At 42.8% G+C, this 25,267-nt stretch overlaps 1 long non-coding RNA gene across 2 annotated transcripts in view; it reads right to left on the bottom strand.

Moving 5' to 3' along the window:
- Window positions 1-21,246, bottom strand: part of LOC102549394 (uncharacterized) — a 317,008-nt gene extending 295,762 nt beyond the window's left edge. For both annotated transcript variants that reach the window (XR_359256.5, XR_010057157.1), the window contains exons 1-2: window positions 21,152-21,246; window positions 20,675-20,766 (exon numbers count right to left, since the gene is read on the bottom strand). This is a non-coding gene — a long non-coding RNA (uncharacterized LOC102549394). The remainder of the gene's footprint in view (window positions 1-20,674; window positions 20,767-21,151) is intronic.
- Between the last annotated feature and the right edge of the window lie 4,021 nt (window positions 21,247-25,267).

Here is a 25,267-nt window from a genome sequence, read left to right as displayed (position 1 = left end):
CTGAGTCTGGCATTTCTAACAGGAAGATTTTGGAGCAGTCTGCTGTCTGCTCTGAGAAGGGGTTAAGGAAAAGCACAGCTCTCCAAAGCCCCATATGTAATGAATAACAAATACCCCTTTATGATCAGCATTAGCAAAGCACCAGCATGCTATTATCCAAAATGCATGAGGTGCCTTTTTGTGGCCCTTAATACAGCATTCAAAGCATTGCCCAGTGCCCACTCTAGAAGATTAGATCCCTTTGAAAGGAAGGAGTCAACATGCACGGCACACCACAGCTCTGTCTGCACCTTTTCCATTTGGGGTCGCTTTAAGAGAAAGAGCATTTGCAAAATGGCTCTCAGGGCTTAATTGGTATTTCTTTCTTTTGCTGCCAGTATAATCCAGGAGAAGAGACTACAAAGCAATTTAAGACCATTAGCATTGTTCCTAATACCCATGTCCAAGGTTAGTGAGCACAACTGGAAAAGCCTAGAGTGCACCTGGGGAGATTAAGGGAGGTTTTGAAGCAGAACACATGATTCTAATGAACTTGGGCTCTGCCTCACAGAAGACGAATCTATCTAAATACATTAGAGCCAATAGAGCAAAGAGCAGATGCCATGGAGAGACGCTGTTCTCAGAAAGTTGTGGAACACTGTAAATAGACTTGGGTGGGTCTGAAGCCCTTAGTCACTACAGGGTGCTACTTATGGTTTCCATATCTCTAGCAAGAAAGCCATTTCCCCCAGCAGGGCACTGGATCCCAGCATCCACACTGCAGCTGTCCTCAGGGTGTCCCCTAACATCCCCACCCCCATCCCACTACCCCACTAGGTACAGACTGGGTGATAAATTAGTTTGTCTGGAAATTGGGGAGAGATTTTGTGAAGAAAAGACCAAGTAGTGCCACATATGAATGATCCCAAGGTGTTATAACGTCAACGTGATTGCTACTTAAAGGACCATGAGGTCACCATGAGCCCTTTGCATACCTACTTCCAAAACAGTTAACAAATGTCACACTCACAAATCCTGCCTATAACTCTGGGGGTGAATGTGTTGTCACTGGTGAGGGTCTGTGGTCAAGGACTGCAGAAATTCTGACATCAAGTGCCAGAACTAGTCCACATTTCATCGATTAAGTGTAAAATACTTTCTGAATGACCCTGTTAGGCACTCTCTGAACATTTTGGAGTTCTCTGGCCTTCCCCACTTCAGAACGGAACCACAATTTCCAGGGTCCTTTAATTTGTCAGAACAGACAGCAGACCTCAGAAAAGTGCAGTGTTTCTCATCACAGTTGTTTCAAGTCAAAGAACACAAACCACCAGAAATAGCCCAGGGAGAGATATGCACAGCCATAATGGAGAGGAGTCTCCGATGCAGAGCTTGCTCTGTCCTTTCCCCAGGGAACGTGTGCACTGTGTGTGACTCATTAATGATGATGTGCAAACTACTACCAACAAGGAGGTCAGCTGATCTGCTCTGTCCTAAGGGTTTTAGGGCTTCGTTACACTGGCTATGACTTAAGAACCCACTGACTATCTGATGCCACCTCTAGCTTTTCGCAGAGGTTGGTCTCATACTGACTCCAGATTCAGCCCTCTGCTCTCTTGTATGGCCTGCCCTACTCCTGGGCCATCCCTTAATATAAACTATTGGGCTATATCAGAAGTCATCTCCTAAAAGAACCTTCCAGGACCATCATGAGTAGCAAAGGTACTCCTCTTTCTCAGGAACATTGAAGTTGAGAAGTGAGCTCTCAGGAACTGGGGAAAAAGCCCAGACAGCTCCCTCATTTTCAGAGTCTATGGTGGATAGAGTAAAGTACTAGCAGGGAATGGGATAATATGGGAGCAGTGAGGTCATGCATGAAGCAAACATCTCCAGTCTTAGTTTTCTTAAGCAAATTATCTAATCATCTTGTGTCCAATGTTGTCTTCTTGTCACTTAAACCAATGCTACCTATACAGCATAGTAAGTATATACTACACACCAGTCCCTGTGCTGAGAACTCCGCCTACTTCATTTTCTCCCTGATGGATTTGCACATTTGGTCACATCGTTACTTCTATTTTGTAAAGAGCACAGAGAGATTAAGCAGCTTGCTCAGATGCGTGCCGGAGCTGGCACTCAAACACAACCTTGAGTCCAAAGTTCCCCACATAGGTTTCCATTCTTAACATTACATGGACAACCTTCTGCTTGGCTTGCAGGCATGTTGAGAAAATAAATGAGACTGATCCAAATCATTATAATCTGAATGGGAAGAACCTTGTAACTCAAGGTTATGAGATCACCATAATTATTATATCACTGCTTATTATCATTAACACTATTATTTTATCTCGATATGAACCTGTCTACTTATTACAAGAATTGCTTCTACTTACCATAGGATTCCTAGTATAAGGAACATGTTCAGAGGGAGGGCATGACTTTAAACTGTATTAAGCAAAATCTCATGGACTTCCCCCAAACACTGTTGAGTATGCCTACTCTGTGCAATGAGGAAGAAACAGAAAGTGAACAGTGTGTCCTTGACAGTAAGTCCTATGCCCACTGATGGCAACACAACATGAGACAGACACATGCCCGCACACATGTCTGAACAAGCTGTCTCAGTGGGAAGAAGAGAGGTTCAGAACTTCAGGAGTCAAGAAGAAATGTATGTTCATCAGTTGAAGGATGAATAGCACTTGGAGGGTCTTGTATAGAAAGGAAGAAGGTGTCTCCTGAATTCTGGTTGCAAAATCAAGGAAGAGGTCCAATCAAGGTGAAGATTAACAAAGCCTAGTGCTGACATACCCAGTCTATGGGATGAATACAGAAAAATCAAAACTCGTCTTCGCCATGAGTCCACCCCAACAGTACCAATTTAAAACAGTGAAGGTGAGACAATAGGGATGACTCGGGATATAGAGTACTTGCCATATAAGCACAGCCATCCTGTGTTCTGTCCCCAGAAGTCATGTGAAAAGCCACATGTGTGCTTGTCATCCCAGTACTGGTAAGATGGAGGCAGGAGGATGATGAGTCTAACCTAATCAGGAGCCCAGGCTAGTGAGAATGCAAAAACCAAGGTGGATGGGTCCTGAGGAATGAATGACACTGGACCTTTATGTCTGGCTGACCACTCACACACACACACACACACACACACACACACCCTGTACACATTTGAACATGCACACACAATAAAAAATCAAATGAAATAAGAACAAAAATAGTACATCTTATGACTTTCTTTGGGGTTAAGTAAGGAATATACATAGGCAACATTAAATGATGATTGGAATTTGCAATTCTTTTCTTCTTTGTACTGTAACGGTCCGTGATTCATCGAAGAATGATGCCCCAGACTCAGATAGATATGAAAGCAAAGAATGTTGTGCTCTGCAGAAGTCCAGCACACTGTGGTCTCCCATTCCAAGATGGAGACAGCAAAGTGAGATTGCAGGTCCAATTTAAAGCACATTGTGGGGGGTGGGGGGGGCTGGAGAGATGGCTCAGTGGGGAATTTCAGGGTCAGTGACCTTTATCTTGCTCCATCTCTAGGGGCATTCCAGAACCATTTCCAGGATATGGAGGCTAAAAACTGTTGCTAGAGAGGTCTGCAAACTGTTGCTGACCCATTGCCCTTGCTTCAGGCAGCTTCTGATAGTAGGGCAGTTTCCAGTTAGCTGCCTGAAGCCTGTTTTTTGTGCTTTTTGTTGTTGTTGTTTTTCCCTAGTAACTGACTTGTCTGGGTTCGCCTAGATTCCTGATCTGCCAATTTGAAGCCTGTTATAGAGTCAGCCTAGCCTTCTCAGTACTATTTAAAAAAATAATCAGCATGGCGATGATTCTGCCATGGTTTGAATGAGAAATGTTGAGACAGGCTCATGTGTTGAAACAGACTCTGGTTAGTGGCTTTTGGGAGGCTGCAGATACTTTGAAAGGTGGGGTTTCTCTGGAGGAAGCAGATCACTGTGGGGCTGGCCTAAGGGTAATAACTGACCAAAATCTAGCCTGTGAGTAGTCAACAATTGCTTCTGCCATCATTCCTTCACTGCCATTACAGACTACCCTCCAACATGAGCCATGTGTTTTAAGTTCCTTTTATGCTATTACCTCACAACAATGAGAAAAGCTCAAGATGAAGGGTGTGCTGGCGCCACTCTAGAGGGTAAGAAGCCACAGCTTGGGGCTGGGTGAGAGGTCAGCTTTGTTCCGAAGCAGACAATATCCTCAGCTCATATTAAATGCATTAGCTCCGAGAAGGAGTAAGTTGTCTGGAATTTCCAGTGAGTCAAGCATTCTTCTTTGAAGATTATGTCAGCAGGCTTACCTTTTCCCCCTGGGTAGAGTCTAAGACAGACAGAAGCCTGAGGACACAGGCTCCTAGGGTACCAATCAGAACAAGCCACTGGCCCGGGAACTGAAGCCCCATTCAGCTCCCTTTCCCTTCCGAGCTTACTTTACCTGGTTCTCAGAAGCTGAGAGAAGATGGAAGCCCTCCTCCACCATCGCAGCATGAGTGTGGTGAAGAAAATAGCTGTCCCTTCCAGGGCCAGAGATATTCATGTGGAATTAATTTTCTAATAACTAGAGATTTCAAAGAGATTTACCTTAACTAAGTCTGGTTGAAAATTTTAATCAAATCATTTTAATTAACTCATGTAATGATCTAGGTAGGCTTTAACATCATAGGGCTAGACCTTGAATACCTCCATTTTTAATATGAGGATGAACCATTTTATAGATTAGTTGATTATAAAAATTCCCAATATACAAAAATCACAATAATTGTTATGCATATGTCACCTGGGTTCCACAATTTGTGGGTCTCAGCACTTATAAAACCAGCCCACCTGGTTTTCTTATCATTTCTGAGAGAATGGTACTTACATTTATCTATTTTGCAGCTTTCTTTCTTTTGCAGCTTTGCACCCTTTCCTAAGTTTACCGTTAGATTTTTTTTTGTTGGTACTGTAAATAGATTTCTCTCCTTCATTAAAACACCCAGCCAGGGTAGGCACAATGTCAACACCTGTGGCCTGTCAACCCATCGCCTGACAGACTAAAGCTGGCAGATGAGGGATCTGAAGCTAGACTGGGTTTTATACTGAGAGCTCGTCTCAAAAGACAAAGGGAACCAAGACCTTTCAACTCACTGAGGCTCGTATTCTGAAAGGCTGTCCATCTCTTTCATTTGGTTTCGGTGCTGCTGAGCTGTTAATGCTGTCATTGAACAGCAATCTTCCCCTCTATGTGCGCTTTCCAAGTATGTATCAGCTTCAGACAGACCCAGTTCTACAAACTCCACAGTTTTGTGTTGTGTTTTTCCTTTGACTGAAGAGAAGTCAGGAATTGCATTATTGTTGTTATTATTATTAATTATCACCAACATCATCATCATCATTATTAAAAGAGGCTGGTTTATTGTTTCTATTTTCTAAAACTTCTAAAATTGACTTTTCTGTGTATTTTAGTCTATGGTAAAGGTCTGCAACTGACCCAAATGCACTTGAAAAGAGAATACACTAGTACTGGCGTTCAGAGTAGAGCTACAGAACCACCTTATTGAGCTTTTAGCCCTTCTAGCACACTTACTATTTTCAATTCCCTTATCAGATGGGTTACTCCTTCAACACCCTTTGCTTTGTCTTTCTGAGAGCTAAGGTTCAACCCTCTGCATAGGCATCCACCATGTGCAGTGGTTTAAATGGGAAGTGTAGCTCCAGGCTCACATATTAGGACACTTGGTCCCTAGTTGGTGGCACTATTTGGGGAGGTTGTAGAACCTTTAGGAGGTAGAGCCTTGTTAGAAGAAGTCAATCACTGGGGGCTGTTTTCACTCTTGACTTTTCTTCTTTTTTCTTCACCAGCAGGATCTTGTCATGCTAAACCAGCACACTGTCACAAACCTGTATCCCCAGGCCTCTTTCCACTCCAGTCTCACTAAGTTGCCCAGCCTGGCCTTGAACTTCCTCTGTAGCATAGGTAAGCCTTGAACTTGCCACGGTCCTGCATCAGCCTCCTGAGTATCTAGGAATGTCAGGCACACATCACTAGGCCCTACCTAGTCTTAACTATTTTCTAAAGTATATTTTATGCAACAATGTGTATTTGGATATTATTTCAGTAAGACAGCATTCTTAAAGCTTCATAAAACTACTTACTTCTATTAACATGTTTCCTCATCCTGTCCTATTATTGAAGTTAATTTTTTCTCAATCATGTAAAAAAGCTGATACTCTAAAACACATAAGATGCCAATCTTATGATTTAAAATTATGAATACATTTACAAGTATCTGTCACTTTTTAAGTCTGTAAATACACACAGTACATATACCCTGTGTCTCTCCCTTGTTGTATGTGGTTTGGCCCCCTACCACCTCCCCAAGGTGGAGGAATTGCTACTAGAAAGTTAAATGCATAATGCACAGTATTTTCTGTCGTTATTTTTGTTGACCTAACCAGAATCAGAATCCAGTACCAATTATCTTTTCTCTTTTTTGAAATTGTGGCAGTGCTGGGGATTGAACCCACAGCCTTGTGAATGCTAAGCAAGCACTCCACCACTGAACTACATCCTACGTGCACATGCATGCAGAAAACCAGGCTCCCACCAAGCTTCATAAAACCTGATCATTGTAAAACACACACTCTCTAAAAGTCTTAAAGAACACAGAGTCCAATCATCTTAGATAACAGAAAACACAACCGCAGTGCAGAAGGAAAAAGAAAAATTCTTCAAAGTCGTCTTAGAAAGTGACAGAATGGAGCATTAGTGCAGCTTTCCAGGGCATTGGTATAGTCTTCCAGGTCATGAGGTCAGTGTAGACCTCTCTAGGGAGGCCACCAGTATCCTCCTGACGACCCCAGAAACCTGAATGCCTCACTCAAGAGGTTCTGCATGTGGTGAACAGGATTTGTTTTATTTACTTTTTTATACCTTTCTCCATGACAACCTGGGACAGAACAGGATAACTGTGCCTTTGATTTCCTGTCTTCCTCTTCTCTGCTGAGGAGCCTCAGCTGGGAATGATCTTCAGCATCACCTAGTCCAAGGTGATTGTCTCTGCGTAGCCTGCCTGGCACCTCACGGGACCATCGATTATGCTGAACTCTTCCCAAAGTCCGATGATGCACTGAGAGCAAATGTGACTCACCATGTAAATCTCAGCCACGGTTGGGTTTCTTACACTGAATGAAATTTGATTCCTTGTAACTTTTCGACCTTGATCTTGGCTGTACCCTCTAAAGCTGCGGAGAATAGGTCTTGGCGCTTTTGAGCTTTACAGCCCTTGAAATGCTGGAAGCAGCTACAGGGCCCTTCGTTGTGGCTTGTCCCATCTTTTCCGTGATTGCAGCTGGCAGCTATTCATCTTGTGCCATTGTCCCCAGTGTTCCAACCATCTATTTAATCTTCTCTGAGTACACTCAAGCTTATCAGTGCTTCCTTAAAATGCCAGAAATAAACTAATCTCTCTTTGTCTGGGCAGCCCACGTCTGTCAGTGCGGCACCAGCCTACAGCGGTCACCCTGGGTCTGTTATTTGCCTGATTGATATTCAGCTTGCCGGCGGCTCACATTTAACTTTTCTTGTGAACTTCAGTAGCACAGTCCTTATGCTTCTCAAGCATGAGGAGGCTTTGGTCCCAGATGTAGAAAAGCATCGTACACACCAGCAGGAGTCCCTTCAAACTCCCGGGCTTGTTGATCCTTGATCTTTTAGGCATCAAGGTTCTTTCTGATATGTCCCCATCTTTTTCTTGGGATTTAATTCTTCCTTCGCTATGCCCTATATCTTTTTGTTTGAGGATCACATGCCTATTCATAGATGTCCAAAGAAGTCTGGGGTCAAAGAGTCCTCTCCTTTTTCTTTCTATAGTTTTTTTAATCTTCTCCCCAGAATCTGAATAGTATTATCATCAGAACACAAGAATCTGGGAGGATACAGATAGCAAGAGAGAAAGAAAGAGCGAGAGTAAGAGAAACAGAGAGGGAAGATGGAAGAAAGAAAGACTAGAAGGTAATAATGAGAACTATAAAGACATGAACTTGTTAATCTCCAACCCTCCTTAGTGTGAAGAATCAGCTGTCAACAGAGTTCAGCTGCAATTATTTCTCAATGTTACCCAGGATGTTACACTCATGCTGAGACCATGTGTTTCCTTGCCCACGCAGTAGAAATATTCAGTGGTGACCTGTACGTTTTCACCTTAAAACATACCTGCTAGTATACATGGTTTCACACATACTCCCTGTTTATCCTGCAGACCTTTGCTTCTGAGGCTGCCTGCACACTGAGGAAGACCTTGATAATGCCGAGGGGAAACCCGGAGTCAAGGGGCTGAAAGTTTCAGTTCTGATGTGAGTTTCGCCATTTTGAGTGGCAGCTCCTGAGAAGAGCCAACACCTGTAGTGAGAAGAGTCCTGGAAAGAGAAGCTCCAGGAAGAGACAGGTGAGATGATCTAAGCCCCTCTCTACATGTCCTGATGATGCCCAAGCACAGGGTGAAGAAATGGAGCACCGAGGTTAAGGGTAGAAAAGACACAGGGCCAGGAATGGGGGGGGGGCAAGGGAACAGTATGTGTGCCTCTGTTTAACTGTTCCCCAAACTCAATTCTGGCATTCCATGTTCCTCTTAGAGAATGGCGATAGACGGTACAAGATCAGCAGACGTCAACAAGAAATGTATGCATCACAATCATCCCACCAGCTGAACTGCTTGTAGTCTTAACTCCGGTTCACACACTTGCTCCTATATGTTTGTGGCCCAGCTGGAGAGCTTGGTATTTTCTAATACCCATGAACACATCTCCACGGTCATCTCCAACCTCACCCTTCTCCATTTTCTTAGACATCGCTTCTCTGTAGTTTATTGATCTCTTCAAGTACATACAGCCTGTGGTGGTGGAGAAGGCGTAGTGGGCGAGAGTGGCTTTTATGGCTGTGGCAGTGACAGTGAGGGACTGCTGGTTATGTCTCATTAATAGTCATAAAGCAGAAAATAATTACCACGATGGAGCTGGGATATAATACATAAGGCCTTCAAATTCCAGGAGTCAATTCCCTCCAGCGAGGCCTCACCTGAAGGTTCCCCAAACTCTCTGTGTTTACTGCACCAGAGCATAACACAGAGAGCATAGGGTAGCAGGGGAGTCCAACTCCAACCAAACACCACAGGTGACTGCACAAGGTTTACCCTTAATTATTTGTCCTAGCTTGGTCTTTCAGCCAGTGTGTTAACAGTACAGCCTATCTTAAACATATCATTCCACACAATTCTCTATCTCTCAATCTGGGACACCACTTAGGCATATATCAGATTACTTAGTATTTCTGTACAGGCCACTGGTAGACATATTGCTCTATATTTTCTCCCACTTCTTGGGTGCATGAAATTTCTATCTAGATTTGTGTTGGGTGACACTTCTGCTATACGCACTATGCTGCTAAACTATTCAGTGAACTTTTCATTTTAGTTACAATACTGTTTGACTCTAGACTTCCCATTTTGTTTATTTTCTGTAGGTTTGATGCCTGTACTCTCCCATTATGAGTGAATCCACCGCTTAGTACAGGACATGTCTATAAGCTTCGTTTAATTCCTGACTCATATTCGCAGCATCAGCATCATCTTAGAGTTGAGGGTATATAAATGTAATTCATGTTTTCAGTTCACATTCTCTTATGCTTTTGTTATTTATATTTTATTTATTCTTTGACTCTTTCCAACATGTATATATCTTATATTTCATATTTATGAGCATGTATATTGGCTGCTGATTGCAACTGGGAATTATAAAATGTGTCGCAGCTCGATTTAGCTGTGTTCCCATTCAAAGAACAATTAAACTCGCTTTATGAGTGAATTGTAGAATAGGTTCAATATTGTCAACTGTTACTGGGCTAGTCAGCCTCAGCTCTTGTTTCAGATTTCGTAACTTATTTGGGGTCCTTTTTTCCCATGCGTTTTCAAGTTTCTTGACATAAACTTGATTATTGAGCTCTTCATTTCTTCCTTTACGTGCAGCACCTGAAGCTCAGTCTTCTGGTTAGCACCAGTGATTCCAGTCTGACTCGTGAACTGAGAAACCCTGAATTAATTAAGGGTTCTATAGCTGAGATAAAAACACCATGACCAAAAGTAACTTGGGGAGGAAAAGATTTATATCAGTTTACAGTTCCACATCACAGTCCGTCACTGAAGGGAATCAGAGCAGGAACAAAGCAGAGGCCATGAGGGAACACTATTTAATGGTTTGCTCAACCTGTTTTCTTATAGCACCCAGGACTACCTGCCCAAAGACAGCACATTTCACAGTGAAAACACACTGCAGGCTTGCCCATAGGCAAGCTGTTTGCTTGGTAAGGAAGGGCATATTCTCAATTGAGGTTCCTTCCCAAATGACTCAAGCTTGTATCAAGTTAACAAAAGCTATCCAAAACACATTACCTTCCCCTAATTCTGTCAACTGTGTCAGACGTTTCCAATGAGCAAGCTTGGTGTTGCCAGTGCCATTTGGTATATCCTGGTGTCCGTTTTATTGATGAGACAGCCATTACCATGTGCTTCTTGTGTTTTCTTAGAGTTTGTTACTTTTCTTTTTCAGATTCTCAAGCTTCCCTGTTTTAGGATGTCATACAGGTGAAGGCAGGTACAAGAAGGAATGAGGCCTGTCATTGGACGAGAAGGAAGGATGGACAGGAGAAAAGTTTGAGGGAAGAGGAGGAGACTGGAGCAGAAGGGGACTTGGGAGGAGAAGCCATGGAGAGAACATGGAGGCTGATGTTAAGATTCCACTCTGTATTTACAGGTTATTATGAATATCCTTAAGGGATAGATGCATACAGGGCTTTGTATGTTTCGGTGGGAAATTATATCTTATCAATTGGATCAGAGGTTATTGTGTTGTGTGTTCTTTCAAATGGTGATTTAAGTGTAAGAGAGTTTGTGGTGGCGGAGACACTAGGCCACCACAGAACTGAAATGTATATGTCTGGCATGGTGGCAGCCTGCCTTGGGAACTGGATGGGTAGAGAGATTGTTGCCAGGCTCAGAGAGAGGCCATCAGCAGTGTGATATGGGATGGAGTGAAGCAGGTAAGAGGCTTTGTTGACTGAGATTAAGATATCTATCAGATATCTTGAGGCACTGTGGGGCCAGATCTAGTGGGGGTAAAAGACAGCTTTTTTTTTTAATAATTTTACAGCAACACCCTGTTCATCTTATTAATTTCTACACATTTCTTCTTCTATCATGTAGGCACTAAAGATATAGCATTACCTAGGATCAACACAGTGTTCAGCAGGTAAAGTTACCTGCTGCCAAGCCTGACAGGTGAGCTTGTTCCCTTGAACTCACTTGACCCAAGAAGGGACGCAGCTCTCAAAAGTTGTCCTTTGACCTCATAGTTACCCCCACAACCCATACGCCTGCACAAAACATATAAATAAAAATGTGATTTAAAAAATAAAAGTATATATCCAAGCAGTTGTGGCTCACACTTTAATCCTAGCACTCAAGAAGCAGAGGCAAGCAGATCTCTGAGTTTGAGGCCATCCTGGTCTACAGAGAGTGTTTCAGGACAGTCAGGGCTACACAGAGAAACACTATCTCAGGAAAAGGAAAAACAGTATCATATTTTGCATAAGAACTGTCCCAGTACATTCTATACTTCTCACCAAGCCCAGAACCCTCCTGATTTTGCCCTTGCTTTATTGGTGGCCTTCTTTCTAGCCCCTCTGTCAACCACTGGAGATGCAGTTTCCTTTAGGTAAAACCTTACATCTCTTTTCTTTATAGTCACACACACCCTGACAATCTCATCCTTGGTTAGGACTACATATGTCATTAAATATTTTTATTTGTCTGGAAATCCAAACTCAGATATATACCCAAATTTCTACTTAGCTGTGTTGTAATGCTTCCTCAAATAATGGAGTAATGGTAGTTCAGATTAGCTTTCAAAAAGTACTCTGCTCCATCAACTGTGAGAACACAGGCTTTCCCACACCTGTTGTTGGCTGGGAATGTGACTTGATTTGTCCAATAAGATATCAACAAATATGACAAGGTTTAAAACATTTGTGCACAACGTTCCTGTTTGCTTGGGGTTTGTCAATGCCTTGGATAGCTCACAATTTCCAAAATAAAGTATCAGGTGGAATGAAGCCACTCTGGCTAGAGCAGGAGGCAGCCATCACAGTCCACTTACGGGAGCCAAATGAATGAGACTGACCAGAAGCAATGTACGGCAGGTCATAAACGTTGCTAGGATATGCCGCACATAGGATGAAGCTCATTTTGCAGTGACTGCTGACTGATAGAGAAATGTAGGCCTACAAATGGAGCTTATGTTAGCAAAAACCTAAAATAAATAGCACAGCCCCAGCCCAAGGAAAACTATTCAGCGAAGCTGAGAAAAGGGTACCCTGTGCTGCATGATGGTAGCATGTCTAGTAAAATGCCTCTTGTGACACTCTGGAGGGCAGAAAAGGCACCCAGTGAAACACTGGCTTGGGAGAGGAATTCCAGGGCAAAGTGTGGAAACCAGGGCAAGTTTTAGCTGTCTGTGCATTAAAGGTATTGCAAGAGGAGACAGACCAAGGAAAGGACAGGCATTAGGAGAAAATGGGGAGCTGAAAATTCCATAACTTTTAGACTAGGAAGTGAAACTCTCCCTTGTCAAATCAAATGTAAGCATTAAATCACGGTTTCAGAGAAAAGACAGTGCAGGGGCGCGCAGTACACTGCCTCGACCCAGTGGCTCTATAACAATCCACTGAAGCCTCTCAGATGGATAGAGACATTTTTCATGAGGCGTCTGCATCTGCACGGAAGGGTAGCTGAAATCTAAGCCTGTAGGTTCACAGAATACAGAATTCTGATATTCACACAAAACCAGCGAAGATGAAGATGAGACAGTAGGGCGAGACAAAACATGTGTCACACACGGAATTGGGACAGGCATTTAACTAAATCAAACATGAAAACAGCCCATAAAGCATTGATGGATTCTGTATTGCAATATTGCTAGCAACCACACTGGAAGAGTCTGACTCTGGGAGATTAGGAAGACCTCAGGACCTCTACATTTCAGGCAGAAAGTTTGTGGCAAAAGCAATTCATCTTGCTTGCTTGCTCGTTTGCTCGCTTGCTTGCTTATTTATTTATTTATTTATTTATTTATTTATTTATTTATTTATTTATTTATAGGCAGTGTCTCTCTATAGTTCTGGCTGCCCTAGAACTCACCTTTTCAGACCAGGTATCTTAGTTAGGGTTTCCACTACTGTGAAGACACACCATAGCCAAGGCAACTCTTATAAAGGACAACATTTAATCGGAGCTGGCTTACAGGTCCAGTCCATTTCATCAAGGTTGGGAGAAAGGCAGCATCCTAGGCAGGTATGGGGTTAGTGGGCCTGAGAGTTTTACATCTTGTTATGAAGCCAAACAGGAAAAGACTGGTTTCCAGGCAGCTAGGATGAGGGTCTTAAAGCCCATGCCCACAGTGACACACTTCCTCCAACAAGGCCACAGCTACTTCAACAAGGCCACACCTCCAAATAGTGCCACTCCCTGGCCAGGCCAAGCATATTCAAACCACACCAGGCTAGCCTAGAAGTCAGAGATCTGCCTGCCCCTGGTGGATTGGAGTGTCCACCACCATACCCAACTCTTTCTTCCTTTCTTCCTTCCTTCCTTCCTCTCTTCCTTCCTTCCTTCCATCCTTCCTTCTATCTTTCACTCTTTTTCTTTTAAGATTATAGAAAGACTTCCCAAACAGAGAAACAAACCCAAGAGCCGTGTACACAGTAAATCTCAATACCACACCCAGGCAATAGGTTTGAGTTCATTCAAGATTATCCTTACCCTCAGGGCTGGAGCAACATTTCAGAATGCTAAAAGAACCAGCTTTCTTATCTCTTATTCTTCCCCATCTTAAATAGAAGCATCTATTCTAGTTGTGCTCTTCATGTTCAACCATTTAATGCTGGGTGTGTGGAAGGAAGTGGACTTGTTGTTTTCAATACACTAGTTTCTAAATCAAGAAACACAGAGTCAACCTGATATAAATGGTAAAATTCTAAAATCTGAGCCTATTCATAATTCGATGAGACTGGGGGATCTTGGGAAGGGGTGAGCATATTTTGTATTCAAGAGGAACCTGAATATTCATGAGGAAAGGATTAGATGAGAATAGTTTTAATTAGTATTCAGCAGAGAATCACTACCCTCCCTCTTCTCATCTAGTTTAAAATGTGCCATGATGGAAGAGCCCAGCACCCTACACTTCTGCCACCATTTTGAGACTGAGTGCTGGGCAGCATCCTAGCTAGAAGAGAGACAGATGGCAGTAAGACTGAAGGAGGCACGTCAGCACATCCTGTGGGGCACATGGGTGTCTCAGAGTTCTGTTCACACAGTGTGCTGTCCTCCCAGTGGCTGAGGCTCCATCTTGGTTACAGCATTCCCTGCTAGGTCCACCCAGCATTATGATGCACTGAGTCTGGTTGAATTCAACTGGTAATGGGAGATTCAGGATGTATAGTGATGAGAGGTTAAGGATGTATGGTCATTTGATACCCCACATGCTAGTGTTATCTAGCTATTGAGAACCAATATCTCAAGAACTTCTAATCACAAGGTATATATGCTCTTTTGTGTTTGTCAGGACCTACTTCCATGACCTCAGAACCTGCATTGTGACTTTCCCTGTAGGGATTGCCAAGAACTCCAACATGAATCTTCTAGAACCCCCAGCACCACTGTGTCCAATAGGTCACTAAATCCAAGGGGCAGCACTGTTCTTACCCAGCTTGGACCTACCTGCTCCTACCTGCTGTAGCCCCATCAGAATTGATGTCCTTCCTTATCCCTCAGGACATGAAAAGAAGGGTTTTGCTTAGGTGTGAGACACATTCTTTCCCAAATTAAAAAACTTACAAAGCACTATGTTTTTTATTTATAACTGGAGTGTAAGATACCAAAATATGTGCTTTTGCCTGATTTGCTTCTGGTCATCAGCCCCCTAAAACCTCTTATCAAGTGGCCAGCTGTCTTATCTTTGTGGAGTTCATCTCCTATCCATTGGCATGCATTAACCAGAATGATGGTTGCTTTGCTGACACCATCTAATCAGTACATCACTGGTATATTAGAATGTGAAACCCCAAGATATAGCTAAGTCCCTCAGATTACATCATAATGACATGGGAGAGTCACAGCCCACAGATAAAGCAGGAATGTGTTGACTCACAGGGTGTCAATATGAACAGCTTCTGGCCCTCTTTCCTGATGAGTGAAAGAGAATTTGCCAAATTAGCAGATGGACTACTATGTATTATAGTTCTATGTCAACTGAACACAAGAGAGAGTCATTTGGGAAGACAAAAACTCGAAAAAACATTCTAACCAGTAGGCAAGCCTATGGTAGTTTCCTAACTGATGATAGATGAGGGTGGGCTCAGCTCAATGTGGGCTGCATCACCCCTACACCAGTAGTCATTGGAGCTATGAGAAAGCAGGCTGAGCAAGCCACTGTGAGAAAGCCAGGAGGCAGCACTCAGTAACCTCTACATCAGCTCCTGGCTCCAAGTTCTTGCCTGAAATCCCTTCCCTGACTCTGTAAATAATGAATTACAAGTCATAAGATAAAACAAACCTTTTCCTCCTCAAGTTACCTTTCAAGATGTTTTACCACAGCATTATAAACCCCAAGACAATGATCATATTCAGCATGACCTATAGTCAGAGTTGTGACTTAACCACATGAATTCTACTCTACAGTTGTCTCCAGAAACTTGGCTGGTTCCCTCAGAGTCCACAATAGATTAAACAGAGCTGGGATAGAAGGCCCCAGGGGCATCTCCTCTCCATCGTTGCCATCTAGAGGGTAGTATTATTCCTGGCCATGGGAAAGAAGGCAGTTTCAGAAGCTTCTACTTTGCATTTTTACAATAGTAGCCCTGACCCTAGAGGCCAAACACTCAGTGTACAACTACAAAGGATTTTAATACGAGATAAACTTGGGATACTCAAGAAATGGGCTCAGTTGCCTATTTTTAATCCTTATTTCTTGTTCACTTATCTTTTGGTCCCTCTGTGCTCCCACATTGCTATGGGTGCTTGAACAATACTGTGGGTCTCGAGTAATTTCAAACACTGGATCTAACCTTAGGAAGTTTAGATATTCTCTTACTCCACCAGTATCTATAAACAGAAGAATATTTCTTTAAGAAAAAAAGTCTCTTGTACATTCTCACTGTAACATTAGAGATCTTTACTCTATATTTGCCCACGGTTTTACTCACCAGCTTCTGGACTAAGATTCATACTCTATGCACTAAGTCCCAACATTTCACTGATGGGCTAGCTGGAGCCTCCTGCTCTCCACTCCTATCAGCTTCACTGTTTACACCCAAGACCCTCCTCCTTGGCTGGAATTGTCCAGACTTCACACACCATGGCTAGATGAAGATCAGAGGATATCTGCTTACCACTTCCCAAAATAATCCTTGGTTTATGAGTGCCTAGAATAGACATGTAAACCAAATATTTATAGATAATAAATCACAAATTATTTTAAAATAATCATTTGCTACTCATATAATTTTTTATCATTTATTAAAATAAAGCAAATTTACATACGGTAACAATGGATACGCTTACTTAATTTAACATGAAGAATTAAATCTTGGCTGAATATTTGATACAACAGGATGCAGATCACCCTCAATGTTTTTTGAGTTGACTGATATTTTTAACTTTGTAATTGTCAATGTTCAAAACATCACTTTCATATAAATGCATATTACCAAATGGTAGAAGTCCCCAGTGCCTAGCATGGGAATTATCCTTTCAAAAGGTTGGTCAGGGGAGCCCAAGAGACTCTCAAAATAGTATAGGCTATGATGGTGCTCTTGGTTGCCTCCTAGAAGGTGAGGGTAAGACCTTACTGATTAAGACACTACATACTGTGGAGAGGTTGAGCTGGAACTGACCTGGAAGTCTCCTCACCAAAGACTAGATCTCAGTGTCGGTGGAGCTTTACAAGCTGCTAAGGAGAAAACCAATCAATAGTCCTACTCAGATGTACTGTCTACAAATCACAGTAATGAGAAAAATAGCAAGATACCTCTAACGGTACAATAGTCATACTTACTCATATCTTGGAGTAACAAATAAGCATCTAATTAGATTAGAGGTGCACTTAAAAGGAAGGAATTCAGGTCTATTAACCCATTACTCATGGCTACTGAAGCCATGGGGCCCCGAAAAGCCAACTACTGCCATTTCACTAAACCAGTATAATTTCTAGCTGCATTTCTGAATATTTATCCTTATATCCTCAGGTAAGTGTAGCTGTAGTCAAAGAAGATTCTTTTTGCAGTAAACAGAAACCATCATAGAAAGCCACGACTGGTCAAAATGCAATGAAGAACTGGGTCATGAGATTCATTGCCCCAAATAATATATTAACAACAAAGGCTCTGAGAGCATTGCTAGAGAGAAGGCAGAGGTGGAACAGAGGCAGAGAACCAGGATGTCTGCTGCAAGATAGTGTCTTCTATACATGACAGGGAAAGTGTTCCCATGCACCTCAACAATATGGCTGCCAAAAGAAGGACTGAAAAGTAACAATGCCATTACTGTGCCAACATGGATAGAAAAAAAATATAAGGCTTCTGTGGTGATTTGAATGAATATGGTCCCCACAGGCCATACTGTGAATACTGAGTACTTGGTCCCCACTTGAAGAAACTGCTTGGGAAGGACTAGGAGGTGTGGCCTAGTTGATGGAGGTGTGCCACTGGAGAGCATGCTTTTCCTAGTTTCAAAAGCCCACACCATCCTAGTTTACTCTACCTGCTTCCTGATTGGCTCACAAAACATGAGCTATTAGCTAACTGCCCCAGTGCCCTGCTCGCCTGCCTGACTTACCTGCTGCCATGCTTCCTACCATGATATTCGTGACCTCTAACCTCTGAAACTATAATCCCCAGATAAACTTTATTTTATAAGTTGGTTTGGCCACGATGTTTAATCACAGCAATATAAAAATAATTAAAACAGTCCCACCCCTAGATGAGTTGTTGTTTCTACTGGACAAAGCTCCCTGATGGGCTATTGAATCACATGTAGTCAGCTCTAAACACATATACATACAAGCAACATTAAGTAAACTCAGCAAGTGGTATTTATAAATATGTATGAGAATACATGTAATAATTAGTTAACAAAAAAGCCATGAATTTTAGAAGCAGTGAGGAGGAGAGAGGGTAAGCGTTAGAGAGAATAGAATACTATGTAAATATGGGACTCGTATATGAAATTCTCAAAACATAACTTTTTAAAAAAGAAAAACAAATAATCTTTGCAGCTATATTCACAAACATTTGTAATAGAACATTTTTGAATATTTGTTTTTCTAATTGGAGGGTTTAGACATACATCTCAGCGGTAGAGAGATTTCCCACCTAGTTTGATCCCTAATATCACACGCATGTATATACACACATATATAAAAATAATTACAATAACTTGATATTCAGATAATGTTAAAAGGCAATATTGTGGTTGACATGAATTAAATGTGCTGTTTTTGAGTTTCCATACTTGACCCAAGATGGAAAGAATAATCCTTACCACTTTCAGACTAGAGTAAAGTCTTAGATTTAAAAAAAAAAAACAAATAGGCAATAGTAGGGAGGATGGTGCCAATTATGTAACAAAATACTCAAAGCCTTTTAACTTTGTTTCATCACACAAAACAAGAAGTGGGGTGGGGAGGGCTGTGAGGCGGTGGTATTAGACTTGCTGCTTTTCCAAAACATTGGGGAATAAAAAGAAACTTTTAAATGCAAGAAAAATAAATAAACACAAAAATCTGGCAGAAAGATGTTTAAAACCATTTCAGAAATTGTTGGAAGTTTTGCCCAACTCTTAAGCCAAGATTCATTTAAAATGAAACTCAGGTCAGCAACCCAAACAGATTCTGCCTGCATCTCAGCTGCCAGTTGCAGGATTCTGTTTCCCTTTATGCCTCTTACTCATTTCCTCCTCTCATCAACAGATCTAACAGATGTGTATTACTAGACTCTGTCTTGACTTCCTCATTCACACAAACCTCCTTCCCTGGAGCCTCCACCAATTACCAATAGACTCCTCAGACTACAGCTGTGGTGTCCCAACTTACTTTGCTGCTAATGAAAAGAAAGATTCGTAGTAGGGGAGGAGAAAGGAGAAGCCACCATGGGTTGGGGTTCAAGAGAACTTGGCCCTGCGGGCTGCCCAGTTAGAGTTAAGAGCAGCCCAGATGGAACATAGTAAATACTGAGTAATGACCTGATAATGGTTACTGATCAGAAAGTAGATACTGACAGTGTGTAGGGTAAGCAGCTGCCCAGCTCTTGTGCTGCTGAAGGCTTATTGTAAATGTAAAGGCGGTGGGTGTGTCCTTCACCTGGGAACTCAATAACCAAGGCAGGGAAGAAACCCAGGATTTTTAAATAATCTCTACTACAAAATGTTTGGACAGATGTCCGGGAGGGTGCCAAGGAGGGCACATGCTACAGCACAGAAAATGGTCACCAGAGAAGCCAGTGACAGTTTATTGGAATTCAAGCGTAATTCGTAGAGTCTAAAGATTTGAGATTTTTCTTTCATAATGAAGTAGTGAGGAAAGACGCGTCAACAAGGATACTCTGCTGCCATAGGTTGTCTTAGCGTTGTGCTATGCGAGTCCTAGGTCAGATAACCTTTTAATTAGAGGCTTAGTTCTAGTTAAATCAGCCACAGTCATGGGGACCATTAGATACTTGGTAAGGAAAACACCTTCTTGGGGGGCTGTGAGCAAGGAAGACACTATGGTACAAGACTCCTTACTGGGTCTCTAGGACTAAATAAATAACAAATACTGGAACTAGGTGTTGTTGTTTTATCATATATATGCAAACTTTAGGAGCCTAGGAGGAAACAGAGGCTAAGTAGTCCCTTCTGCCCAAAATGGCTGCCCATTCTGACCTTCCTTCCCCACAAATCTTGAATGCTTCCTAATGTCTGTCCCACAGATTGCTTTCAGCTGCCAGTAGCCAGCCTTGATTTAAGGACTCAGGTGAGGACAGAATGAAAAGCCAGCGAGGCCAGGAGGAGGAGAGAGGGCAGCGGGAGAAACGTGCAAGATAAAACAATTTCCATCCGCTGACAAAATATAGATGGTGAACTCGGAAGCTTTCCACCATAATAAACAAGAAGAAGAAGTGGGAGAAGTGGGCATATAACTTTATGACCTGTGAAATTGAATCACCTCTCACAGATCTTTTTTACCTGTTGGTGGACAAAGAGGGGCTTCCTCATCTCAGGCAACCACAGGTTGTAAAAGCCCCTGAGAGGCAAGGACTGAGCCTGATTAGAATCCTGAAGGCCTTGGTTTCCGACCCAGACTTTATATATTTGAGCTTCATCCGCTGGAAGCTGCAAGCACTGTGAATTACAGTGCTTCACAGGCTGAGAACTGCATCTCGCTGTTGTCATAAACACCAAGAGAGAAGCAAGGCCACCATCTTAAATCAGCATCTCAAGAGACAAAGCAAGTAGAGACACAACTGGGCATGGGAGACAAGTGGGGACCCCCCCCAACTGAGGCTCCCCAATGACAGTAAAAGCCTGAATTTGTAAAATTCTTACCTCTCTTCTGACTTGCTGTGACTCTTTAGTAGTCCAACAAATCAACCAAACCCGAGATGCAGAATTCATACTCTATTCCTTTTCTCTCCTTGCTAGAAGAACAATGAAACAGAAATATGTTGGGCAGGAAAGAGAAACCCTTACAAGACCCTGTCAGGGACAACCTTGACTTAATCACAGTATTTCCTAAAGTTATTATTATTCACTTCTTTATCAGGCCTGTGTGTGTGTGTGTGTGTGTGTGTGTGTGTACGTGCATGTGTGTGCACGCTCATGCACATGTGTATGCTAGAGAACAATTTACAAGTGTATTTTCTCCCCTCCCATCATGTTGTTCAGGAGGAGGATGTCATCAGCACTGACAGGTAACACTGAACTGTTTTGACAGCTCCATTTCTGAAGGTTTTTTTTTTAAAGCCTATGTCTTTGTCTCTCAGTCTCATCTTCCTATCTGCCGATTCTATTCTAGGCTCTCACTTGAGTTGGTGGCCCACCATCTTTCCTGGCTCTAGAATGACTTCAGTAAGTAAGAGACATTTGGAAGGGTAAGCCAGGCTAGCTATTCCTTACTCAGCATCCTAGTAGAATAGTTTCCTAGAGACCAACTTCAAGTTGCAAGACTTGGTTTTCAAGTCTTCTTTATGATCTCATAGTGAGAATCTTTCTGATCTTCTGTGCTCTCAGACTTGATGCCTTCTGGTGCAATAGTAGAGGTCTGGCTCTCACAGCCTTCAGGGTTGCATAGTTCAAGGTTCAGTGAAGGGAGAAAGATAGTGTTTATCTCTCTATCAGGATGAAAGGGGCCGTTTGATTAAGGATATGGATGGAGCCAGAAACAGGACCTTCACTTATGATAGACACAAACTGTGTCACTGTTAACACCCACTCCTGTCCTCAAAAGATGAACTAAAAAGCTCCATTCCAGGCCATACATAGAAACTAGGTGGAGTTTGAGATGTGGAGAGGACAACAGGAATATTGTATCTCAATCTACAATGTTCGATTGTAGGTTGATGTCTATATGCATGTGAGGGCTGACACAAGTTAGATCAAGGTCATGATTGGACAGTAAAAAATAAGGCAGCGACAACGCTTTTGTAAGGTGGGGGAGAAGGAGAAGGAAGGGGAATCAAGATGGAGATGATGAAGGATGACCCAGATCTGGGTGGTCTTGAATTGCCAAGGTGGTTGGGATGAATTTCTATAGGCAAATTTTTATCTAGGTGGGCAGTTTATATCCTTATCCATTGGTTGTGAGTTTATTGTGTGGATGTATTGAGGATTGAGAATTTAACATATAAATCTGATTGTTGGGTTACAGTTTGTTGAGTCTTGATTTTAACAGGTTGCTGGGAATTTATGCCATAATTATTAGGGGGCAGATTTTGGGAATGTACACAGAGCAGCAGCAGAGTTATAAGAGGATAACCACCACTGGGACCAGGGTGGATGCTAGAAATGTGAGCAGAGTCCACAGTAAGAGAACTGCAAGATAGGTGTGAAACTGGCATGGTGGCAAACTGCCTTGGGAACTAGATGGGTCAGATAGTATTTGGGGGCAGCTTGGAGCCACTGAGGTAAAGTAGCACCAGTTCCAATGGCCCCACGGAGCTGGAACGAGAGAGAGAGAGAGAGAGAGAGAGAGAGAGAGAGAGAGAGAGAGAGAGAGAGGAAGGGAGGGCAGGGGAGGGGAGGGGAAGGGAGAGGAGGGGAGGGGAGGGGAGGGGAAGGGAGAGGAGAGGAGAGGAGAGGAGAGGAGAGGAGAGGAGAGGAGAGGAGAGGAGAGGAGAGGAGAGGAGAGGAGAGGAGAGACCAACAGGGTACATGAGGGTTTTTTATTTTTACCGCAACATTCAATAATTTCATCCAGTCTAGGAATGAAGTAGTTGGGAGAGACTAAACTTGGGGACAGAGAGAAGTCTGAGAGGCCAGCATCAGGAAAGAAAGTCATAAGACAAGACCAAATATGACAGTAGAACTATACTGGCAATCATGACCCAACAGTGGGCTAAAGGATGCCTACTTTGGGAAAGGTGCCACATCTCAGGGTTTTGTGCTGAGGACTCTGATGTAAAATGAATAAATTTATCATGAAGTTGGTGAAACTTAATTTTTAAGGGCTCTTCCCTTTCATGGGTCTTTTTAAAGCCCCTAAACATATTTATATTATAATATATTTCACCAGTAATTTTATATTCTTCTCCTTGTTTTAGCTTCAGGCCCCACTAAATCCAAATCATATCTTCACGTTAGCAGGACAAGCTAAGTAATTTAATAAGGTTAGACAAAGTTTCCCATCTCAGGCATACAGGCAGTTACTCTCCACTAGAATAGCTCCCAAGGCAGGAGTCTATAAATCCAAAGGAAACTGCTGAGCACAAAAGAACATGAAGTCTAAGCAAAGAAGAGGAGAGAGGAAGATTCAGAAGGTTCAGTAGCAAGAGGCCAGGACCACAGCTGACTCTCCCAGGGGCCACAGCCATGATCTGCTCACTAGTGAGATTGTCTGGGCTTCAGTTTACAGCCCAGAGCAAGAGGGGTTATACAAGATCCTGCAAGGAAAAGGCTCTGTGTTGGGGTCTGGGGTCAGGGGCAGGAAGAAGTATAGAGTGGACCAAGGGTAGAGAAGAGGAAGGGAAGAAAGGAAGAAGAGGAGAAGAAAAAGGAAATGGAAAGAGGGAAGAGTAGGAAGAGGAAAGAGAAGGAAAAGACAGGAAAGGAAGGGTAGAAGAGGAAGATGAGTAGAAATAGAGTCAAGGTGATAATATAAGGAAACATGGTTTCTAGGGAGAAAGACACAAATACGAAGTCAGTTTAATTTCAGAACAGTGAGCTGAATCTGTCCAATAGACTCTCCCTTGCCTCAGTGAAGAACAGAGGTGAATAAGAACCACTATTTCACAAATTTAAAAGGGAAACACTTGGTAACAGCTCAGTAACAAGTGCCTGTCTGTCGGTCTGGCCACTTGACTTCACTGCAGACACATTCCTCAGTGACAAACTGAGAGGGAACCCACTCACAGTGTATGTGTAATTACATGCCATATGTGTGATGTGGTTTGTGTTTGTGGGTCCTATGTGGTGTGTGTGTGTGACATGGCATGTTTTGTGTGTGTGTGTGTGTGTGTGTGTGTGTGTGTGTGTGTAGTATGTGTGCAGTGTGTATGGGCGTGCTGTGTGTGTGAAGTGTATGTGGTGTGTGTGCAGTATGGTGTGTATGATATGGTATGTGTATATTTGTGGGTTATATGTGGTATGGTATACATATGCAGTGTGCATGTCTGTAGTGTGTAGGTATTTGTGTGTTGTATGTGTGTGATATGTGAGTGGTATATGTGGTATAGTGTTATGATATGGTATGTGGGTATGTGCAGGGTGTATATTGGGGTGATATGGTATGTGTGAGGTATGGGCAGGTATGGTATAGGTGTGTGTAGCATATGTGTGATATAATATATGGTATATGCAGGATGTGTGGTGTAGTGTGTGTGTGTGTGTGTGTGTGTGTGTGTGTGTGGTATGTGTGTGTGTGTATAGAATCAGGTTAGAATATAATACATTCTGTGTCCTCCTTCTACACATGCTGTGAGGTTTGAGAGACATCAGGGAGAGACACTCCTTAGCAAGTAATGCTTTTTCTCAATCAACCAATAGACTGCCTGAAACCCCTCATTATCGTGACATCCTGGAGATGAAACACATTCCAGGTGGTCTTCACAAAAATGGAAATGCCCTTGATAAGGTCAGTATAATAAATTATTAGTACCTTTGCATAAATGAGGGCATTATTAGAATTGCATTCTCACAGCGATCAGGGAACTAAATCAGACTGATAGCACAGGAAAGGTAGAAAGGAAGCACCATGCAGCCTGTGCCCAACAGCCTTCCAACCTCACTACTCCAAAGACTATTTAGTCAGCTTGTCTTGGGTCATTAACAAAGGACCCTGAGAGCCCATGAGGCTGCCTCCTTGTCTGGGGGCAAGAGCTGCCACCATTACATTCCACTGAAAGGAGCTGCTGGGGCTAATCCCTGACACCCTGGTCTTGTCAGCCCTGGGAAAATGAGGCAAGGCCTCACTTTCATTTGAGCATTAGGATCACAAATGAAGAAGAAAAAAAGCCTAGAAGGGCCCTTTTATTAGGGATGCTATGTTTTGAGAAGGGAACTGAAGTCTACCTTAGTCTCTTTTCCAGCTCAGTGGTGGGGCAAATAAAGTTCAATATGATCTACGATATAAGGCATGGAGATGACTTTGTCTCAGGGGAAGAAGAGCTCCAGGGCTTGTGGGTGTCATGGCAGCCACACTGCTGTGGGTGCTTACAGGGAGGAGGAAGCACACTTGGACACCAGACATGATCCTTCATTAAACACAAGACCACCAAGTGGGATGTGAGAGGTCAGAGGAAATTCAGTATGGCCAACAGCCTCCCACAGACCTCCTGATTGGGGAAGGTTGTAGAGAACCCATGGAGAAGATGGGAGGTGACAGAGCTGGAACAGACACCAGCATAAGAAAAGCCACACACAGGGAAGCTTCCCAGACTCTCCAAGATGAAAGGAGCCTTCTTTACCCAGACTGCTCTTTCTACA

Source organism: Rattus norvegicus, chromosome 13 (assembly GCF_036323735.1).
Source record: "Rattus norvegicus strain BN/NHsdMcwi chromosome 13, GRCr8, whole genome shotgun sequence".
Lineage (NCBI taxonomy): Eukaryota > Metazoa > Chordata > Mammalia > Rodentia > Muridae > Rattus > Rattus norvegicus.
This window is presented reverse-complemented; position numbering and strand designations above follow the sequence as displayed.